The 17226-nt window shown below is 51.6% G+C and overlaps 9 non-coding genes across 9 annotated transcripts; all 9 read left to right on the top strand.

The window, feature by feature from the left end:
- Positions 1-1008: 1008 nt before the first annotated feature.
- TRNAY-GUA (transfer RNA tyrosine (anticodon GUA)) lies at positions 1009-1096 on the top strand. The gene is given in 2 exon segments: positions 1009-1045; positions 1061-1096. It is a non-coding gene; the product is annotated as a tRNA-Tyr (tRNA).
- A 1092-nt stretch (positions 1097-2188) lies between these two features.
- On the top strand, positions 2189-2276 carry TRNAY-GUA (transfer RNA tyrosine (anticodon GUA)). Its single transcript is given in 2 exon segments — positions 2189-2225; positions 2241-2276. It is a non-coding gene; the product is annotated as a tRNA-Tyr (tRNA).
- A 1439-nt stretch (positions 2277-3715) lies between these two features.
- Positions 3716-3803, top strand: TRNAY-GUA (transfer RNA tyrosine (anticodon GUA)). The gene is given in 2 exon segments: positions 3716-3752; positions 3768-3803. It is a non-coding gene; the product is annotated as a tRNA-Tyr (tRNA).
- A 2867-nt stretch (positions 3804-6670) lies between these two features.
- TRNAY-GUA (transfer RNA tyrosine (anticodon GUA)) lies at positions 6671-6758 on the top strand. Its single transcript is given in 2 exon segments — positions 6671-6707; positions 6723-6758. It is a non-coding gene; the product is annotated as a tRNA-Tyr (tRNA).
- A 1951-nt stretch (positions 6759-8709) lies between these two features.
- Positions 8710-8797, top strand: TRNAY-GUA (transfer RNA tyrosine (anticodon GUA)). Its single transcript is given in 2 exon segments — positions 8710-8746; positions 8762-8797. It is a non-coding gene; the product is annotated as a tRNA-Tyr (tRNA).
- A 1079-nt stretch (positions 8798-9876) lies between these two features.
- Positions 9877-9964, top strand: TRNAY-GUA (transfer RNA tyrosine (anticodon GUA)). Its single transcript is given in 2 exon segments — positions 9877-9913; positions 9929-9964. It is a non-coding gene; the product is annotated as a tRNA-Tyr (tRNA).
- A 3382-nt stretch (positions 9965-13346) lies between these two features.
- TRNAY-GUA (transfer RNA tyrosine (anticodon GUA)) lies at positions 13347-13434 on the top strand. The gene is given in 2 exon segments: positions 13347-13383; positions 13399-13434. It is a non-coding gene; the product is annotated as a tRNA-Tyr (tRNA).
- An 819-nt stretch (positions 13435-14253) lies between these two features.
- On the top strand, positions 14254-14341 carry TRNAY-GUA (transfer RNA tyrosine (anticodon GUA)). The gene is given in 2 exon segments: positions 14254-14290; positions 14306-14341. It is a non-coding gene; the product is annotated as a tRNA-Tyr (tRNA).
- Positions 14342-15429: 1088 nt separating this feature from the next.
- Positions 15430-15517, top strand: TRNAY-GUA (transfer RNA tyrosine (anticodon GUA)). Its single transcript is given in 2 exon segments — positions 15430-15466; positions 15482-15517. It is a non-coding gene; the product is annotated as a tRNA-Tyr (tRNA).
- The last annotated feature ends 1709 nt before the right edge of the window (positions 15518-17226 follow it).

Below are 17226 nucleotides of genomic sequence, written 5' to 3'. Positions count from 1 at the left end.
TGTATGTATGTATGTATGTATGTGTGTGTATGTGTGCGTGTGTATTGTGTGCGTATGTATGGATGTATGTGTATGTACGTACGTATGTATGTATAAATGCACGTATGTACGTATGCAAATACAAAAAATGACTTCATGAACGAACGAACGAACGAACGAGAGAACCACGCTGGTAAGCCCTCTGTGTTACCACTTCTTAGTTAGGTTCCCGGCTTCCTAACAGCGCGATCTCGGAAAGCCTGTCAGAGGCCGATTTGGGCCGCCCTGCCAGCCAACTAGATGCTAAATTGTCGTGGCTAGAGCTTAGACAGACACACAACGTCAAATGAACGTTATTGTCAGCAACGATGCACAATGCATCTGTCCAAAACGTACTCCGGGCCGGACTTGAACCAGCGAGCTATGGACGCCTGTGCTCTCCCTCTACAGCCCACCGCTCCACCAACTGAGATACCAGATGCTCATGTACACCTTTCAATGTAAACACCGAACACAAAGCCGCCCGAACACCCTCACTAGATGTTACCGGTGTCCCGTCACCCCCATTACACCATACCAGTTGTTTATGCCATGGCAACCTTGCCTGGGAACGGTCTCAAGGCGCGGGTTGTAGCTCATGTCCAACGTAAGGAGATCAACAACCTAAAACGTTCTCCAGGCCGGATTTGAATAAGCAACCTATGGATGCCCGCACCTTTCCTCTTCAGCCCACTGCTGTAACAACTGAGCTACCGGAAGCTAACAGCGTACGATAAAGACAGCCGGCCGGCGGCCGACCGATCTCAAACCACGTGCTCAAATCTTACAATACTGGACGAAGTAAACGTCAGCCCGCTGCCTTCAGCTGGCATCTAAATACCTTGCAGCATCCACTCCACTCCCAGCTGTGCTGGTGCTTCAGGCACCAGGTCAGGTCAATCCTACCGAGTGGGAGTGGCCTTGCCGTGTAAAATGAACTTCTAGTGAAGGCGTTCGGACCGCGTTTTGACACTGAATGGCCTGTATCAGCCTCTGGTAGCTCAGTTGGTAGAGCGGTGGACTGTAGAGGAAAGGCACAGGCATCCATAGGTCGCTGGTTCAAATCCGGCCCGGAGGACGTTTTGATTTGTAGCGATCGAAACGGGGATCGTTTTACTCTGAAGTTAATCCCATATTGGTACCATTGAATCACAGACACGGCTCCGGTATATCCAGTGGCATTTGCCAAGGCGGCCAAGCCTAGGTCGCGCAGACCCCTCATTCTCGCACTGCTGGGAAACCAGGGACACGCTTAGGAGGTGGTACCGAGAGAAACTAATCAACGTGTTAACATCATATTAAATATGCTTGCCCAACCTTTTGAAACCACTCTGGCGAGTGCTGGGGACACCTTACGCAAATGGCATTCACGAATGTCTATTTTTCACAACCAAATCATTCGGCGTACCTTGGACAGCAGACCCGCGGCGTCGCACACGCTTGCCACACCGACACTCCGTGCGCGGCGTGCTGTTATCGTCTAAGACAAGGAGGTCATAAACTAAAACGTCCTCCGGGCCGGATTTGAACCAGCGACCTATGGATGCCTGCGCCCTTCCTCTACAGTCCACCGCTCTACCAACTGAGCTACCAGAGGCTGATATGGACAACCCGATGTCAAAACGCGGCCCGAGCGGCGGCCTCCCTAGAAGCCGGGTTTTACTTTCACACGCCGAAGCCACTCCCAGTCGATGGCAGACCGCCTCATGGGTCCCACCCATTGGTCACTAGTCGGGAATCGGAGACCGTTGATGCTAGTTGCAAGTCCGAACGGCCCCAAACAAATGGCTAAAACACGTACCCCATAATGGTCAAAACTAAGCGGACCGGGATCGGTGGTGTTACCTGCAAACATCAAGCGAAAGGCTGAAATGGTTGGGAAACCCACCCGCCACATCTTATCCTTCCACGCAAAGATCAATTGTGACACGGTCGCCACGTTCATACCTAGCTCCATAACCAACGTGCATTCATTAGGTCACTCCCATCGGGCTACTCGGGCTTGCGGATTCTCCCACGGGATCCTGACCCCTCATTGTTCACCAATGAGTGAACCTGATGAAGCGGTGCCTGCCACAGAGCGGGGGAGGGTCTCTGCGTGTAAAAATAGACCGGAAACTGCCAGTGGGACCGTTCGGGCCGCGTTTTGGCACCGGGTGGTCCATGTCAGCCTCTGGTAGCTCAGTTGGTAGAGCGGTGGACTGTAGAGGAAGGGCGCAGGCATCCATAGGTCGCTGGTTCAAATCCGGCCCGGAGGACGTTTTGAATAGGCAGCGTGCATCGTTTGAGACGATTATGCTCATTGGATGCATATGTCTACCATAAATCTTAGCTGCGGCAGGCAAGCATCTAGTTGCCTGTAGGGTAGGCCCAAATCGACATCTGGAAGACGCTGTCAGTCATCAGGGAGCGTACCTAAGGAGACGCCGCGTAGAGGGATGTATACCAGTGTGGAGCTGGGCAATGTGTGTGAAAAAAATCAAAACAGGACTGTTCTTCAGGCGTGATTGTCACGAAAAACATGGAGTAATATCGGGTCATTATGCGTGCGTCATCTGGATTGTCAGGCATGGTTTGAATGTGCAACGCGACGATGCTGCTCTCCAGGGGGCGGCAAGCGTATGTATGTGTGTGTGTGTGTATATGTTTGTGTGTGTGTGTGTGTGTGTGTGTGTGTGTGTGTGGTGTGTGTGTGTGTGTGTGTGTGTGTGTGTGTGTGTGTGTGCGCGTGCGTGCGTGCGTGCGTGCGTGCGTGCGTGCGTGCGTGCGTGCGTGCGTGCGTGCGTGCGTGCGTGCGTGCGTGTATATATGTATGTGTGTATGTATGTATTATGTGTGTGTATTGTGTGCGTATGTATGTATGTATGTGTGCGCGCGTACGTGCGTGTATATATGTAGGTGTGTATGTATGTATTATGTGTGTGTATTGTGTGCGTATGTATGTATGTATGCGTATGTATGCATGTATGTGTGTGTGTGTACGTATGTATGTATGCATATATAAATGCACGTATGTATGTATGTAAATATAAAAAATGACTTAATGAACGAACGAACGAACGAACGAACGAACGAACGAACGAACGAACGAACGAACGAACGAACGAACGAACGAACGAACCACGCTGGTAAGCCCTCTGTGCGACCACTTCTTAGTTAGGTTCCCGGCTTCCTAACAGCGCGATCTCGGAAAGCCTGTCAGAGGCCGATTTGGGCCGCCCTGCCAGCCAACTAGATGCTAAATTGTCGTGGCTAGAGCTTAGACAGACACACAACGTCAAATGAACGTTATTGTCAGCAACGATGCACAATGCATCTGTCCAAAACGTACTCCGGGCCGGACTTGAACCAGCGAGCTATGGAGCGTGTTACCTGCAAACATCAAGCGAAAGGCTGAAATGGTTGGGAAACCCACCCGCCACATCTTATCCTTCCACGCAAAGATCAATTGTGACACGGTCGCCACGTTCATACCTAGCTCCATAACCAACGTGCATTCATTAGGTCACTCCCATCGGGCTACTCGGGCTTGCGGATTCTCCCACGGGATCCTGACCCCTCATTGTTCACCAATGAGTGAACCTGATGAAGCGGTGCCTGCCACAGAGCGGGGGAGGGTCTCTGCGTGTAAAAATAGACCGGAAACTGCCAGTGGGACCGTTCGGGCCGCGTTTTGGCACCGGGTGGTCCATGTCAGCCTCTGGTAGCTCAGTTGGTAGAGCGGTGGACTGTAGAGGGAAAGCACAGGCATCCATAGGTCGCTGGTTCAAATCCGGCCCGGAGGACGTTTTGAATAGGCAGCGTGCATCGTTTGAGACGATTATGCTCATTGGATGCATATGTCTACCATAAATCTTAGCTGCGGCAGGCAAGCATCTAGTTGCCTGTAGGGTAGGCCCAAATCGACATCTGGAAGACGCTGTCAGTCATCAGGGAGCGTACCTAAGGAGACGCCGCGTAGAGGGATGTATACCAGTGTGGAGCTGGGCAATGTGTGTGAAAAAAATCAAAACAGGACTGTTCTTCAGGCGTGATTGTCACGAAAAACATGGAGTAATATCGGGTCATTATGCGTGCGTCATCTGGATTGTCAGGCATGGTTTGAATGTGCAACGCGACGATGCTGCTCTCCAGGGGGCGGCAAGCGTATGTATGTGTGTGTGTGTGTATATGTTTGTGTGTGTGTGTGTGTGTGTGTGTGTGTGTGTGTGTGTGTGTGTGTGTGTGTGTGTGTGTGTGTGTGTGTGTGTGTGTGTGTGCGCGTGCGTGCGTGCGTGCGTGCGTGCGTGCGTGCGTGCGTGCGTGCGTGCGTGCGTGCGTGCGTGCGTGCGTGTATATATGTATGTGTGTATGTATGTATTATGTGTGTGTATTGTGTGCGTATGTATGTATGTATGTGTGCGCGCGTACGTGCGTGTATATATGTAGGTGTGTATGTATGTATTATGTGTGTGTATTGTGTGCGTATGTATGTATGTATGCGTATGTATGCATGTATGTGTGTGTGTGTACGTATGTATGTATGCATATATAAATGCACGTATGTATGTATGTAAATATAAAAAATGACTTAATGAACGAACGAACGAACGAACGAACGAACGAACGAACGAACGAACGAACGAACGAACGAACGAACGAACGAACCACGCTGGTAAGCCCTCTGTGCGACCACTTCTTAGTTAGGTTCCCGGCTTCCTAACAGCGCGATCTCGGAAAGCCTGTCAGAGGCCGATTTGGGCCGCCCTGCCAGCCAACTAGATGCTAAATTGTCGTGGCTAGAGCTTAGACAGACACACAACGTCAAATGAACGTTATTGTCAGCAACGATGCACAATGCATCTGTCCAAAACGTACTCCGGGCCGGACTTGAACCAGCGAGCTATGGACGCCTGTGCTCTCCCTCTACAGTCCACCGCTCCACCAACTGAGATACCAGATGCCCATGTACACCTTTCAATGTAAATACTGAACACAAAGCCGCCCGAACACCCTCACTAGATGTTACCGGTATCCCGTCACCCCCATTACACCATACCAGTTGTTTATGCCATGGCAACCTTGCCTCGGAACAGTCTCAAGGCGCGGGTTGTAGCTCATGTCCAACGAAAGGAGATCAACAACCTAAAACGTTCTCCAGGCCAGATTTGAATAAACGACCTATGGATGCCTGTACCTTTCCTCTTCAGTCCACCGCTGTGACAACTGAGCTACCGGAAGCTAACAGCGTTCGATAAAGACAGCCGGCCGGCGGCCGACCGATCTGAAACCACGTGCTCAAATCTTACAATGTTGGACGAAGTAAACGTCAGCCCCGCTGCCTTCAGCTGGCATCTAACTACCTTGCAGCACCTACTCCACTCCCAGCTGTGCTGGTGCTTCAGGCACCAGGCCACGTCAATCCTACCGAGTGGGAGTGGCCTTGCCGTGTAAAATGAACTTCTAGTGGGGGCGTTCGGGCCGCGTTTTGACACTGAATGGCCTGTACCAGCCTCTGGTAGCTCGGTTGGTAGAGCGGTGGACTGTAGAGGAAAAGCACAGGCATCCATGGTCGCTGGTTCAGATCCGGCCCGGAGGACGTTTTGATTTGAGGAAGTGGGCATCGTTTCACTCTGATGTTAATCCTATGTTTGTGTCATTGAATCACAGTCCTGGCTCTGGTACATTCAGTGGCATTCGCCAAGGTGGCCAAGCCGACCTCGCGCAGACCCCACATTCTCGCACTGCTGGGAAACCAGGGACACGCTTAGGAGGTGGTACCGAGAGAAACCACCAACGGGTTAACATCATATTAAATATGACTGCACAGCCTTTTGAAACCACTCTGGCGAGTGCTGGGGACACGTTACGCAAATGCCATTCAGGAATGTCTGTTTTTCACAACCAAATCATTCGGCGTACCTTGGACAGCAGACTCGCGGCGCCGCACACGCTTACCACACTTTACGCTCCGTCCGCGGCGTGCTGTTATCGTCTAAGACATGGAGGTCATAAACTAAAACGTCCTCCGGGCCGGATTTGAACCAGCGACCTATGGATGCCTGCGCCCTTCCTCTACAGTCCACCGCTCTACCAACTGAGCTACCAGAGGCTAATATAAACCACCCGATGCCAAAATGCGGCTCGAGCAGCGGCCTCACCACACGCAAGGTTTTACTTTCACACGCCGAAGCCACTCCCAGTCGATGGCAGAGCGCCTCATGGGTCCCACCCGTTGGCCACTAGTCAGGAATCGGAGACCGTTGATGCTAGTTGCAAGTCCGAATGGCTAAACTATGTACCCCGTAACAGTCAAAACTAAGCAGGCCGGGGTCGGTGGTGTTATCTGCAAACATCAAGCGAAAGGCTGAAATGTGCTACGAAAACCCACCCGCCACATCTCATCCTTCCACGCAACGTTCAATTGTGACGTAGTCGCCACGTTTATACCTAGCTCCATAACCAACGTGCATTCATTAGGTCACTCCCATCGGGCTACTCGGGCTTGCGGATTCTCCCACGGGATCCTGACCCCTCATTGTTCACCAATGAGTGAACCTGATGAAGCGGTGCCTGCCACAGAGCGGGGGAGGGTCTCTGCGTGTAAAAATAGACCGGAAACTGCCAGTGGGACCGTTCGGGCCGCGTTTTGGCACCGGGTGGTCCATGTCAGCCTCTGGTAGCTCAGTTGGTAGAGCGGTGGACTGTAGAGGGAGGGCGCAGGCATCCATAGGTCGCTGGTTCAAATCCGGCCCGGAGGACGTTTTGAATAGGCAGCGTGCATCGTTTGAGACGATTATGCTCATTGGATGCATATGTCTACCATAAATCTTAGCTGCGGCAGGCAAGCATCTAGTTGCCTGTAGGGTAGGCCCAAATCGACATCTGGAAGACGCTGTCAGTCATCAGGGAGCGTACCTAAGGAGACGCCGCATAGAGGGATGTATACCAGTGTGGTGCTGAGCAATGTGTTTGAAAACAATGAAAACAGGACTGTTCTTCAGGTGTGACTGTCACGAAAAGCAAAAAAGTAATTCGACGCCCTTGCAGAGCAGTGTCATTCCGCCATCTCACCCACTACCCACACCCCTCAGTTCAGGCCAGTACACCATGGCACGGCGCTTGCTAACCTTGCATGGGAACGAGCGTAAGGCGAAGATTGTGACCCACGCCCAACGTAAGGAGATCAATGCCGGCAGACGACGCCGATTTTGAGAAGTCGAGCCGCAACTGCTGTGACAAATCACCATGCAAAAGCGGAGCCAATTGAAGTTTCCATGGAGATGAAGCCTGAGCCATAGCTCGAGGAAAATACAAGAATAATAAGAGTCGAAGCTGAATTCAATGTATTGGAGACAGCGGCGGCTTTACGAAGGGTAAGCCACAGCCCTTTGTTTCCATCTCTGGTGTCAATATGCATTTACCTATAGCTTGTTGATTGCCTAGTACTGGACGTGAGCCACGGCACATCTGGAGATTGCTGCCAGGCATGGCAAGCATCCGCCGCGCCACGGTGGAGCAATATCGGGTCATCATGCGTGTGTCATCTGGATTGTCCGGTGTGGTTTGGATGTGCAACGCGACGATGCTGCTCTCCAGGGCGCGGCACGCGTATGTATGTGTGTGTGTATATGTATGTATGTATGTATGTATGTATGTATGTATGTATGTATGTATGTATGTATGTATTATGTATGTATGTATGTATGTATGTATGCATGTATGTATGTATGTATGTAAATATAAAAAATGACTTAATGAACGAACAAACGAACGAACGAACGAACAAACGAACGAACGAACGAACGAACGAACGAACGAACGAACGAACGAACGAACGAACGAACGAACGGACGAACGAGAGAACCACGCTGGTAAACCCTCTGTGCGACCACTTCTTAGTTAGGTTCCCGGCTTCCTAACAGCGCGATCTCGGAAAGCCTGTCAGAGGCCGATTTGGGCCGCCCTGCCAGCCAAATAGATGCTAAATTGCCGTGGCTAGAGCTTAGAGACAGACACACAACGTCAAATGAACGTTATTGTCAGCAACGATGCACGATGCATCTGTCCAAAACGTACTCCGGGCCGGACTTGAACCAGCGAGCTATGGACGCCTGTGCTCTCCCTCTACAGTCCACCGCTCCACCAACTGAGATACCAGATGCTCATGTACACCTTTCAATGTAAACACCGAACACAAAGCCGCCCGAACATCCTCACTAGATGCTACCGGTATCCCGTCACCCCCATTACACCATACCAGTTGTTTATGCCATGGCAACCTTGCCTGGGAACGGTCTCAAGGCGCGGGTTGTAGCTCATGTCCAACGTGAGGAGATCAACAACCTAAAACGTTCTCCAGGCCGGATTTGAATAAGCAACCTATGGATGCCCGCACCTTTCCTCTTCAGCCCACCGCTGTAACAACTGAGCTACCGGAAGCCAACAGCGTTCGATAAAGACAGCCGGCCGGCGGCCGACCGATCTGAAACCACGTGCTCAAATCTTACAATGTTGGACGAAGTAAACGTCAGCCCGCTGCCTTCAGCTGGCATCTAACTACCTTGCAGCACCCACTCCACTCCCAGCTGTGCTGGTGCTTCAGGCACCAGGTCAGGTCAATCCTACCGAGTGGGAGTGGCCTTGCCGTGTAAAATGAACTTCTAGTGAGGGCGTTCGGGCCGCGTTTTGACGCTGAGTGGCCTGTATCAGCCTCTGGTAGCTCAGTTGGTAGAGCGGTGGACTGTAGAGGAAAAGCACAGGCATCCATAGGTCGCTGGTTCAAATCCGGCCCGGAGGACGTTTTGGTTTGAGGAAGCGGGGAACGTTTTACTCTGATGTTAACCCCATGTCGCTGCCATTGAATCACACACACGGCTCCGGTACATCCAGTGGCATTTGCCAAGGCGGCCAAGCCTTGGTCGCGCAGACCCCTCATTCTCGCACTGCTGGGAACCAAGGACACGCTTAGGAGGTGGTACCGAGAAAAACCATTCAACTGGTTAACATCACATTAAATATGTTTGCACAGACTTTTGAAACCACTCTGGCGAGTGCTGGGGACACGTTACGCAAATGCCATTCAGGAATGTCTATTTTTCACACCCAAATCATTCGGCGTACCTTGGACAGCAGATCCGCGGCGCCGCACACGCTTGCCACACCGACACTCCGTGCGCGGCGTGCTGTTATCGTCTAAGACAAGGAGGTCATAAACTAAAACGTCCTCCGGGCCGGATTTGAACCAGCGACCTATGGATGCCTGCGCCCTTCCTCTACAGTCCACCGCTCTACCAACTGAGCTACCAGAGGCTGGCATGGACCACCCGGCGCCAAAACGCGGCCCGAGCGGCGGCCTCAACACCCGCGAGGTTTTACTTTCACACGCCGAAGCCACTCCCAGTCGATGGCAGAATGTCTCATGGGTCCCACCCGTTGGTCACTAGTCAGGAATCGGAGACCGTTGATGCTAGTTGCAAGTCCGAATGGCTAAAATATGTACCCCGTAACAGTCAAAACTAAGCGGACCGGGGTCGGTGGTGTTACCTGCAAACATCAAGCGAAAGGCTGAAATGTGCTACGAAACCCCCACCCGCCACATCTCATCCTTCCACGCAACGTTCAATTGTGACACAGTCGCCACGTTTGTACCTACCTCCATAACCAACGCGCATTCATTAGGTCACTCCCATTGGGCTACCCGGGCTTGCGGATTCTCCCACGGGATCTTGACCCCTCATTGTTCAGCAATGAGCGAACCTTATGAGGCGGTGTCTGCCACAGAGGAGGGGGGGGGAGGGTCTCTGCGTGTAAAAACAGACCGGAAACTGCCAGCGGGGCCGTTCGGGCCGCGTTTTGGCACCGGGTGGTCCATGTCAGCCTCTGGTAGCTCAGTTGGTAGAGCGGTGGACTGTAGAGGCAAAGCACAGGCATCCATAGGTCGCTGGTTCAAATCCGGCCCGGAGGATGTTTTGGATAGGCATCGTTTGCGACGATTATGCAATATGTCCACCCTTAATCTTAGCTACGGCAGGTACGCATCTAGTTGCCTGTAGGGTAGACCCAAATCGACCACTGGAAGGACTTCCGTCATCGCGCAGTCAGTCATCAGGGAGCGTACCTAAGGAGGCGTCGCGTAGAGGGATGTATACCAGTGTGAAGCTGAGCGATGTGTTTGGAAACAATGAAAACAGCACTGTTCTTCAGGCGTCACGAGAAGCAAAAAAGGAAGTTGACGCCCTTGGAGAGCAGTGTCATTCCGCCATCTCACCCACTACCCACACCCCTCACTTCAGGTCAGTACACCATGGCACGGCGCTTGCTAACCTTGCATGGGAACGAGCGTAAGGCGAGGATTGTGACCCACGCCCAACGTAAGGAGATCAATGCCGGCAGATGACGCCGATTTTGAGAAGTCGAGCCGCAACTGTTGCGACAAATCACCATGCAAAAGCGGAGCCAATTGAAGTTTCCATGAAGATGAAGCCTGAGCCATAGCTCGAGGAAAATACCAGAGGGATAGGAGTCGAAGCTGAATTCAATGCATTGCAGACAACGGCGGCTTTACGAAGGGTAAGCGGCAGCCGGTTTTTTCCATCTCTGGTGTCAATATAGATTTACCTTTAGCTTGTTGATCGCCCAGTATTGGACGTGAGCCACGGCACATCTGCAGCTTGCGGCCAGGCATGGTGAACATCCGCCGCGCCATGGTGGAGTAATATCGGATCAATGTGTCATCTGCGTGCGTGTGTCATCTGGATTGTCAGGTATGGTTTGAATGTGCAACGCGACGATGCTGCTCTCCAGGGTGCGGCGAGCGTATATATGTGTGCATGTATGTATGCATGTATGTATGTATTTATGTGTTATGTATTATGCATGCATGTATGTATGTATGTATGTATGTGTGCATGTATGTATGTATGTATGTATGTATGTATGTACGTATGCATGCATGTATGTATGTAAAAACCGGGCGGCAAACCTCAGGACCAATAAAAAACTGACGACAACCGGATAACTTACTGTCTAAGCACGTGTGTACATGCCAACCCAGAAGACGAGAACGACACTCGAAAAAATAGGTTCTCCGCACTGTTAACATCTTGTCTGAATCACTAACCAAAACTCTTGACATTCCCTGATCTCATAGTTTTATAATACACAATATATATATATATATATATATATATATATATATATATATATATGTACGGAAGTGTCTTTGGCCGCGCACAACGCCGTTACACCCTAGACACAGCTTAGGCTTCGGCCACGTGATTCGGAGCTGATGGTGGTTTGGCTTTCACCTCGCCTTTACACAGCATGAATTCCCTGACTTCGGCTCACACTTCGCCCGTACATGTTTCGAAGCCCCGTCTTGGGATTCGGATTCGTGTCTTTGCCGGAGCGACACCATACATTTACATCGACACCAAGACCAAAGGTCCTCCGGGCCGGATTTGAACCAGCGACCTATGGATGCCTGCGCTCTTCCTCTACAGTCCACCGCTCTACCAACTGAGCTACCAGATGCTGACAGCACTAAGTACAGACTGTCGGAGGGACGGCCAGTGGGTTCGGGCGGGGTGGGGTTGGGTGGAGTAGGGTGCGGTGAGGCTGAGGGTAATCTCAAGGTGGAGTAACCACACTTTCCCCGTCTCAGTCGCGCAGTGAGCGACTGACGTTCGTACAGGAACATTGTACCTCAGTCAGGACACTTGTTCTCCTGCCTGTCCTGGCACGAAAACAGCGTGCCAGCGGCCGTATTCGGTGGAGGACCGGCGGGGACAAATACTGAGGTGCGCTGCTTCGACACCGGGTCAGGAGAAACCGTGTCTGGTACTGGAGCCAGGCGGAAGAGCTTGCGGTGACTCCTGAGGGGGGCAGCATCCGACCGTCGGCTAAATGAGGGCCACGCATGGAAACCCATCACAGAACATCCTAGGTCGGGGTAGTCGGAACATCTAATTCAGGGCACCTGTTCCTCTTTTGTCGCCTGTCGCCTGTCGCTTGGCTGCAAGGTCGCACACGCCACTGCTCAAGAGAACATGACTATATATCAGACGCCGACCAGAGCTGTCCTCGGGCGTTGACCAGGCGTTGACCCCCCGGCCATGTGCGCCGGCGGGCTCGGGGCCCGGCGGCGGAACACGAGGTACCGAGCCGGACAAGTCGACTATGGAATTCGTGCCGAGATACACAACAGAATGTGGGGATGGGACGTGGACATTCTGCCACTAGAAATACAGCACGTTGGGATAGCCAAACAACGACTACGCCTGGCATTGCACAGAGTGAGCATAGGACCTGTTTGTTAACACACTGGAATTAAAAAGATGGGATCGAATACAAAATCACCTGTTACATGCCATGTTGACCATCAAATTTTCAAAACTGGGATACGGAGGCGCTCCACCAGTAACTTAGCAGTTATGTATTAAAGTGCAACATCGAATGAACAAAGCAAGTGCACGGATTGTTGCCATAAATTTGCAGGCCATGACCACACGGCTCCAATACATATTCCAGAGTTGACCGACTCCACGCGATCTCAGAAAAGCCGGATAAAACGTCGATTGCAGGTGCATTTGTAATGATTTTGGGGTGGGCGGTCCAAAACACCGGAACTGACCTTGCCGCCTTACCCAGAAATTCAGCCCATGAAGTTTGTGACAGGATTCTATGTCACTCCTTCAACAGGCCAGTAACAACGCTGCTGAAGTAAACCCGCCCACCTACCTACATCGCGAAACGTCCTCCGGGCCGGATTTGAACCAGCGACCTATGGATGCCTGCGCTTTTCCTCTACAGTCCACCGCTCTACCAACTGAGCTACCAGAGGCTGACATGGACCACCCGATGTGAAAACGCGGCCCGAGCGGCGGCCTCACCACACGCAGGGTTTTACTTTCACACGCCGAGGCCACTCCCACTCGATGGCGGACACCGTGAGGCCGGTCAATATGTTAATGTCGCTACCAATGCGCATTCATCACGAACATCCGCTTCAGATACACCAACATGAGGCTTCTCCCACGGGTTCCGAGTGCCATACCATTCTGGTACTTGATGGGTGAGCACCATGAGGCGTTGCCGTCAACCGAGTGGGGGTAGCCTCAGCGGGTAGAAATAAACCAAAAATCTTCATCAGACCGCTCGGGCCTCTATCTGACGTTGAGTGGCCCACATTATCTGTTTGACTCCTGACTCCTCATTGTTCACCAATGAGTGAACCTAATGAGGCGGTGCCTGCCACAAAGGGGGAGGGTCTCTGCATGTAAAAACAGACCGGAAACTGCCAGTGGCGCCGTTCGGGCCGCGTTTTGGCGCCGGGTGGTCCATGTCAGCCTCTGGTAGCTCAGTTGGTAGAGCGGTGGACTGTAGAGGAAAAGCGCAGGCATCCATAGGTCGCTGGTTCAAATCCGGCCCGGAGGACGTTTTGGGCAGATGCAGAGCGCATCGTTGCGGGAAATAATGTTCATTTGAGGTACTTATCAACCTTGAATAACAGCCATGACAATTCACTGTTTGTGTCCTTGTTTCCTGTCGGGGAGGAACAAACCAGCCTCTCGCAGATTATCCGTCCTCCCGCTGTTCGAAAGCCGGGGGCGTACCTAGAATGGGTCCCACAGAGGGATAACCAGCGTGGTGCGAACAGAACAGTGTTTAAAAACGTTTATTTCACATAAGCGCTTTTCTTCAAACGTGGCTGTCACAAAGAAAAATAATCCGACCCGCCTTGGAGAGTAGCGCCATTCCACCACCATGTGCTCAAGCCACACCTGTACTGCAGGTCCATGTGCCATGGCGCAGAGCATGTGAACCTTGCCTGGGAACGGTCTCAAGGCGCGGGTTGTGGCTCATGTCTAACGTAAGGAGATCAACAACCTAAAACGTTCTCCAGGCCGGATTTGGACAAGCAACCTATGGATGCCTGTACCTCTCCTCTTCAGCCCACCGCTGTAACAACTGAGCTACCGGAAGCTAACAGCGTTCGATAAAGACAGCCGGCCGGCGGCCGACCGATCTGAAACCACGTGCTCAAATCTTACAATACTGGACGAAGTAAACGTCAGCCCGCTGCCTTCAGCTGGCATCTAACTACCTTGCAGCGCCTACTCCACCCCCAGCTGTGCTGGTGCTTCAGGTATCAGGTCAGGTCAATCCTACCGAGTGGTAGTGGCCTTGCCGTGTAAAATAAACTTCTAGTGAGGGCGTTCGGGCCGCGTTTTGACACTGAATGGCCTGTACCAGCCTCTGGTAGCTCAGTTGGTAGAGCGGTGGACTGTAGAGGAAAAGCACAGGCATCCATAGGTCGCTGGTTCAAATCCGGCCCGGAGGACGTTTTGATTTGAGGAAGCGGGCATCGTTTTACTCTGATGTTAACCCCATGTCGCTGCCATTGAATCGCACACACGGCTCCGGTACATCCAGTGGCATTTGCCAAGGCGGCCAAGCCTAGGTCGCGCAGACCCCTCATTCTCGCACTGCTGGGAAACCAGGGACACGCTTAGGATGTGGTACGAGAGAAACCATTCAACGGGTTAACATCACATTAAACATGCTTGCACAGCCTTTTGAAACCACTCTGGCGAGTGCTGGGGACACGTTACGCAATTGCCATTCAGGAATGTCTATTTTTCACACCCAAATCATTCGGCGCGCCGTGGATGGCAGACCTGCGGCGCCGCACACACTTACCACACCTTACGCTCCGTGCGCGGCGTGCTGTTATCGTCTAGGACAAGGTCATAAACTAAAACCTCCTCCGGGCCGGATTTGAACCAGCGACCTATGGATGCCTGTGCTTTTCCTCTACAGTCCACCGCTCTACCAACTGAGCTACCAGAGGCTGACATGGACAACCCGGCGTCAAAACGCGGCCCGAGCGGCGGCCTCACCACACGCAAGGTTTTACTTTCACACGCCGAAGCCACTCCCGGTCGATGGCAGACCGCCTCAAGGGTCCCACCCGTTGGTCACTAGTCGGGAATCGGAGACCGTTGATGTTAGTTGCAAGCCCAAATGGTCCCAAACAAATGGCTAAAACACGTACCCTATAATAGCCAAAACTAAGCGGACCGAGGTCGGTGGTGTTACCTGCAAACATCAAGCGAAAGGCTGAAATGTTAGGAAACCCCACCCGCCACATCTCATCCTTCCACGCAACGTTCAATTGTGACACAGTCGCCACGTTTGTACCTACCTCCATAACCAACGCGCATTCATTAGGTCACTCCCATTGGGCTACCCGGGCTTGCGGATTCTCCCACGGGATCTTGACCCCTCATTGTTCAGCAATGAGCGAACCTTATGAGGCGGTGTCTGCCACAGAGGAGGGGGGGGGAGGGTCTCTGCGTGTAAAAACAGACCGGAAACTGCCAGCGGGGCCGTTCGGGCCGCGTTTTGGCACCGGGTGGTCCATGTCAGCCTCTGGTAGCTCAGTTGGTAGAGCGGTGGACTGTAGAGGGAAAGCACAGGCATCCATAGGTCGCTGGTTCAAATCCGGCCCGGAGGATGTTTTGGATAGGCATCGTTTGCGACGATTATGCAATATGTCCACCCTTAATCTTAGCTACGGCAGGTACGCATCTGGTTGCCTGTAGGGTAGGCCCAAATCGACCACTGTGTTTGAGCTGAGCAATGAGTTTGGAAAAAATGAAAACAGCACTGTTCTTCAGGCGTGATTGTCACGAAAAGCAAAAAAGGAATTTGACGCCCTTGGAGAGCAGTGTCATTCCGTCATCTCACCCACTACCCACATCCCTCACTTCAGGTCAGTACACCATGGCACGGCGCTTGCTAACCTTGCATGGGAACGAGCGCAAGGCGAGGATTGTGACTCATGCCCAACGTAAGGAGATCAATGCCGGCAGGCGACGCCGATTTTGAGAAGTCGAGCCGCAACTGCTGTGACAAATCACCATGCAAAGCGGAGCCAATTGAAGTTTCCATGGAGATTAAGCCTGAGCCATAGCTCAAGGAAAACACCAGAGGGATAGGAGTCGAAGCTGAATTCAATGCATTGGGGACAACGGCGGCTTTACGAAGGGTAAGCCACAGCCGTTTTTTTCCGTCTCTGGTGTCAATATAGATTTACATTAGCTCGTTGATCGCCTAGTACTGGACGTGAGCCACGGCACATCTGGAGTTTGCGGCCAGGCATGGTGAGCATCCGCCGCGCCATGGCGGAATAATACCGGGTCATTATGCGTGTGTCATATGGATTGTCAGGTATGGTTTCAATGTGCGATGCCACGATACTGCTCTCCAGGGTGCGACAAGTGTATGTATGTGTGTGTGTGTGTGTGTGTGTGTGTGTGGTGTGTGTGTGTGTGTGTGTGTGTGTGTGTGTGTGTGTGTGTGGTGTGTGTGTGTGTGTGTGTGTGTGTGTGTGTGTGTGTGTGTGTGTGTGTGTGTGTGTGTGTGTGTATGTATGCATGTATGTATGTATGTATGTATGTATGTATGTATGTATGTATGTATATATATATATATATATATATATATATATATATATATATTATATATATGCATGTGTGTATGCATGTGTGTATGCATGTATGTATATATGTATGCATATATGTATGTATTTGTGTATGCATGTATGTGTCTATGTATGTATGTATGTATGTATGTATGTATGTATGTGCGTATGTATGTATGTGTGTATGTATGTATGTAAGTGTGTATACATGTGCGTGTATGTATGCATGTATGTATGTATGCATGTATGTATGTGTCTATGTATGTATCTATGTATGTATTATGCATGCATGTATGTATGTATGTATGCAAACACCAGGCGGCAAACCTCAGGACCAATAAAAAACTGACGACAACCGGATAACTTACTGTCTAAGCCCGTGTATGCATGCTAGCACAGAAGACGAGAACGACGGTCGAAAAAATATGTTCTCCGTACTGCCAACATGTTGTCCGAATCACCAACCAAAACTCTTGACTTCCCCTGATCTCGTAGAGTTTTATAATACGTAATACATCTATAAGTTATGTACAAAAGTGCTTTTGGCTGCGCACAACGGCGTTACACCTTAGACACAGCTTAGGCTTCGGCCACGTGATTCGCAGCTGATGGTGGTTTGGCTTTCACCTCGCCTTTACACAGCATGAATTCCCTGACTTCGGCTCACACTTCGCCCGTGCATGCTTCGAAGCCCCGTCTTGGGATTCGGATTCGTGTCTTCGCCAGAGCGACACCATACA

Source organism: Pollicipes pollicipes, unplaced genomic scaffold (genome assembly GCF_011947565.3).
Source record: "Pollicipes pollicipes isolate AB1234 unplaced genomic scaffold, Ppol_2.1 Scaffold_7253;HRSCAF=8739_pilon_pilon_pilon, whole genome shotgun sequence".
NCBI lineage: Eukaryota > Metazoa > Arthropoda > Thecostraca > Pollicipedomorpha > Pollicipedidae > Pollicipes > Pollicipes pollicipes.
The sequence above is the reverse complement of the archived record's forward strand: the minus strand, read 5'-3'. Positions and strand labels throughout refer to the sequence as shown.